This window comes from Papio anubis, chromosome 5 (assembly GCF_008728515.1).
Source record: "Papio anubis isolate 15944 chromosome 5, Panubis1.0, whole genome shotgun sequence".
Taxonomy (NCBI): Eukaryota; Metazoa; Chordata; class Mammalia; order Primates; family Cercopithecidae; genus Papio; species Papio anubis.
The window spans coordinates 1,913,767-1,918,963 of record NC_044980.1 but is presented as its reverse complement, the minus strand read 5'-3'; the positions used below and the strand labels follow the sequence as shown (position 1 = coordinate 1,918,963).

General features: G+C 37.2%; 1 pseudogene; it reads left to right on the top strand.

Moving 5' to 3' along the window:
• Nucleotides 1-2,144: 2,144 nt before the first annotated feature.
• On the top strand, nucleotides 2,145-4,537 carry LOC100999070 (annotated as a pseudogene).
• Nucleotides 4,538-5,197: the final 660 nt, after the last annotated feature.

Here is a 5,197-nt window from a genome sequence, read left to right as displayed (position 1 = left end):
AGAAAAAAAGAGAAAAGCATTCGACAAAATTGAAGCTCTCAACAAAATAAGGGGAGAAAGGGACATCCTCAATCCAATAAAGAACATGTACAGTCAGTCTACAATTAACAACATATTTAATGATGAAAAACAATGCTTTCCTCCCTATAATCAGGGGCAAGGCAACGTCTGCTCCCACCACTTCTTCTCAGCATTGTCCTGGGCCTTCTACCCAGTGCAATACAGCACGAAAAAGAAGCAAAAGTCATACACATTTCAAAGAAAGAAATAAAATTGCCTTTATTTGTACATAACATAATCTCTGGATGTAGAAAATTCTAAAGAATCTACAAAAGCTGCTAGAATTAACTGACGAATGTATCAAGGTCATATAACAAAAGGTCAACATATAATAGTTAATGATATTTCTCTCTGCTAGCAATGAGCAATTGGAAAATGAATTTTTTAAATGTCCATTATCAACAGCATCGAAACCTATGTAGGAATAAAAAAGTCAAAATATGTGCCATATTATATGCTAAACTACAGCGTATTTCTGGGAGAAATTAAATAAATCTAAATAAATGGCAAGAAATATCATGTTCATTGATGGGAAGACTCAATATTGTGATATCAATTTTCCCCCAATTAATCAATAGAGTCATTGAAATCAAAATCCCAACAGACATTTTAGTAGAAAATGACCAGATTATTGACCAGATTGTTCTAAAACTTCTATGAAAATGCAGAGAATCTGGAAGAGCCAACACAGCTGGGGCGAAGCTGACAAACTTACTTCCACGTCTGCCTCAGTAACAAAGTCAATGTGGTATCCACTTTGAAAGACACATGCAGATCAATGGAATAAAGTTAATAGCCTACAAATCGATGTGCACTTCAGGGTTCAGTTGATTTTCCAGTCAAGTTAATAGGGAAAAGATAATCTTTTTAACAAATAGTACTAGAACAACTGGATATCAGCTAAAGCACAAAAACAACAAAAGCAAAACAAACAAACCAGCACCTGTCAGACACACACCAAAAAAACTTGAAACGGGTCATAGGCCTAAATCTAAAATTATAAACCACGAAACTCCTGGAAGAAATGAGGAGAAAATCTTTGTGACATAGAGGCTAGCATAAATTTCCTGCATATGATGCAAAAAGCTAAATCCCAAATTTAAAAAAAAACTGATAATTTAAATTTCAACAAAATAGAAAACTTCTCTTCTTAGACTTTTTTTTAAATGAGGTAAGCCATATATTGGCGGAAATATTCATAATACATATTTCAGACCAAGGTCCGGTACCCAAAATATGTAAAGAACTCTCATAACTTAAGAATATATTGAAAAACCAGATTGTTTCAAAATGTTGGCAAGTATTTCAACATGTCATTTATAAACAAAAGATACATAAATGACCAATAAGCACATGAGAAAAATGTTTGCCATGTTGTCAGAGAAATGCAAATTAAAATCTCAAGAAGATATTAGCACAAAACCACTAGACTAGCTAAAGTTACAAAGCTGAAAAATATAACGAGTAGCAAGTGTTGGTATGAATGCTACACCTCACTGGTGGAAATGTCAAGTGAGACAGCCCTTTGGCAAGCAGTTTGGAAGGTTCTTACAAAGTCACACATACACTAAGCATATGGCATGGTGCTTGTACACCTAGGTATTTGCCTAAGATAAATGAAAACATAATCCAACAAAAGCTTGCATGTGAATGTTCATAGCAATTTTACTCAACAGCCCCCACTAAATCACCACATCGAAAATGACGCCTTAATAATGATGCTTGAAAAAAATTGTATTTTTGAATATAATTAGAGAGAGGTTGGAAAGTAACTGAGAAAACATGATCAATTAAAAACAATGACATTTATGAGGAAATAATAAAATGGGAAATATAATATCTAGAAATAAACTATTTGGCAGAAAAGTAAAGCAGATCAGTACTCATAATAAATATGAGTTCTGTTCATGTAGCCAAAGAGAGAATCTTACAAATTGGGTTAAAAACATTCAGTTATGCACCAACAGAAGAGACGCACCAAGGCACAACTTTCTTACGGAGGTTGAAAAGAATGGGATGGGAAATGGATGCCAATCAAGTGCTAATAAAAAGCTAGCAACTGGAGGTATTGACAGAAAGTAAATTAGAAGTCAGGGTGAAAATAACAAGGGGATAAAACTGGTTATTTATATAATAAAAGGAATAATGCATTAAGAAGACATGTCAGTCATAAACTTTTCTGCACATAACAACTTAAAAACACACAATGTACATAAAGTAGAAATTTCTCAGTCATTGTAAGAGACAGTAACTTAAAATTCAGAAACTAACAGATTAAATAGAAAGAAAGTAGAAAAGTTAAACACCTATACGTAATAAGCTTAGTCTAATTCGCCTTTCAATATTGAACTTGAACAATTAGAGGATTTGTTTTAAGTGTTCAACAGGGACAGGGACCAGCTTCCAAGCCCACTCACCTGGCTGTTGACCAGCCTCACTCTCACCACGTGAACCTGTATACAAGGTGGCCTCATGACCTCCAGGTCACTGGTCTCAGGGAAACCTTGGCAGCTAATTTTCCCCAGATCAGTGACTGGAGGATAATGAGAGAAAGGAGACTCAAAATGGAAAATCAGAATCTTTCAATACTTAATGTTGGAAGTGACATTCCATCATTTCTGACATGTTCTGTTCATTAGCAATTAGTGAAGTCCACTCTCATAGCTGACATGTATATATGTATACATACGCCTTACATGGCTACAGGTGCACATACCTGTGATGCAGGCCTTACACATCTATAGGTGCACACATATGTTTACACAGGATTTACATGTTTATAGATACACACGCATGTATATACAGGCATACTTCAGAGCTGAGTGGTTCCAGATCACTGTAATAAAGCAAGTCACACAAATTTTTGATTTTCCCAATGCATATAAAAAGCTGTATTTGGAGGTGCTGGAAACGTCTGGGTGCTTCTTGCTCTGCTGCGTTAGCTCTCGAGTATTTAGCGATGGGGCAGCAGGAGGTGTGGATGCTCATGTCGAGGTTTAATGCATTCAAAAGGATTAATACCATACTGCACCATTTGAGAAAGTCCAAGCACACAGATGCAGCAGAAGATGTGCTAGTGGAATAAAAAACAAACAAACAAACAAACAAACAAAAAAGGGTGTGCAGGAATCATAACACTAAACAGACCAAAGTTCCTAAATGCACTGACTCTTAATAGGATTTGGCAGATTTATCCACAACTAGAGAAGTGGGAACAAGAGCCTGAAACTTTCCTGATCGTGTTAAAGGGAGCCGGAGGAACGGCTTTCTGTGCTGAGGGTGATCTCAGAGTGATCTCGGAAGCTGAAAAGGCAAAACAGAAGATAGCTCTAGTTTTCTTCAGAGAAGAATCTATGCTAAATAATGCTTTTGGTTCTTGCTACACACCTTATGTTGCAGTTATTCATGGAACTACAATGGATGGGGGAGTTGGTCTGTCAGTCCATGGGCAGCTTCGAGTGGGAACAAAAAATGTGTCTTTTTGCCACGCCAGAAACGGCAGTAGGACTGTTCTCTGATGTGAGTGGAAGTTATTTCTTGCCATGACTTCGAGGAAAACTTGGTTACTCCCTTACATTAACAGGATTCAGATTAAAATGAAGATGTGTACAGAGCAGGAATTGCTACACACTTTGTAGATTCTGAAAAGTTGGGCATGTTAGAGGAAGATTTGTTAGCCTTGAAATCTCCTTCAAAAGAAAATATTGCAGCTGTCTTAGAAAATTACCATACAGAGTCTAAGATTGATCGAGACAAGTCTTTTTACTTAAGGAACACATGGGCAAAATAAACAGTTGCTTTTCAGCCAATACTGTGGGACAAATTATTGAAAACTTACAGCAAGATGGTTCATCTTTCGCCCTAGAGCAATTGAAGGTAATTAATAGAATGTCTCCATCATCTCTAAAGATCACACAAAGGTAACTCATGGAGGGGTCTTCAAAGACCTTGCAAGAAGTACTAACTATGGAGTATCGGCTAAGTCAAGCTTGCGTGGGAAGTCATGACTTTTATGAAGGTGTTAGGGCTGTTGTAACTGATAAAGACCAGAGTCCAAAATGGAAACCAGCTGATCTAAAACAAGTTACTGATGAAGATTTGAATAATCACTTTAGATCTTTGGGAAGCAATGATTTGAAATTTTGAGGTGACAGGCTTTCCAGGTATATTCTGTACCATGGGTTGGCAATTTACAGTACATAGGCCAAACCCAGCTTGCTGCCTATTTTTATACACACTGCAAGCTAAGAATGGTTTCCACATTGCTAAATGGTTGGGAAAAGAAATCAAAGACTAATATTTCATGACATGAAAATTATATGAAATATCAGAGTTCACAAATAAAGCTTTGTTGGAACTAGCTATAAAGAAAGTTATGTTTATCCTGGCTGGGTATGGTGGCTCACGCCTGTAATCCCAGCACTTTGGGAGGCCAAGGCGGGCAGATCACAAGGTCAGGAGATGGAGACCATCTGGCTAACACAGTGAAACCCTGTCTCAACTAAAAATACAAAAAAATTAGCCGGGTGTGGTGGCAAGCACCTGTAGTCCCAGCTACTCGGGAGGCTGAGGCAGGAGAATGGCGTGAACACGGGAAGTGGAGCTTGCAGTGAGCCGAGACTGTGCCACTGCATTCCAGCCTGGGTGACAGAGCAAGATTCTGTTTCAAAAAAAAAAAAAATTATATTTATCCTTTACAGTAGTCTATTAAGTGTGCAATAGCATTATGTCTAAAAAGCAGTGTGTATAACTTAATTTAAAATACTTTATTGGTAAAAAATGCTAAGGATGATCTGAGCCTTCAAGGAGTCCTCATCTTTTTGCTGGCGGATTGTCTTGCCTCAATGTCAGTGGCTGCTGCTTGATCAGAGTGGTGGTTGCTGAAAGTTGAAGTGACTGTAGCAATTTCTTAAAATAATACAAGAATGGAGTTTACCCCATTGGTTATATCTTCCTTTCATGAAAGATTTCTATGTAGTATGTAATGCCATTTGATAGCATTTTACCCACAGTAGAACTTCCTTCAAAATTGGAGTGTTTCCTCTCTGCTGCTTTATCAGCTAAGTTTAGGTAATTTCTAAATCCTTTGTTATTTCGACAATGTTCACAGCATCTTCACCAGGAAGATATTCCATCT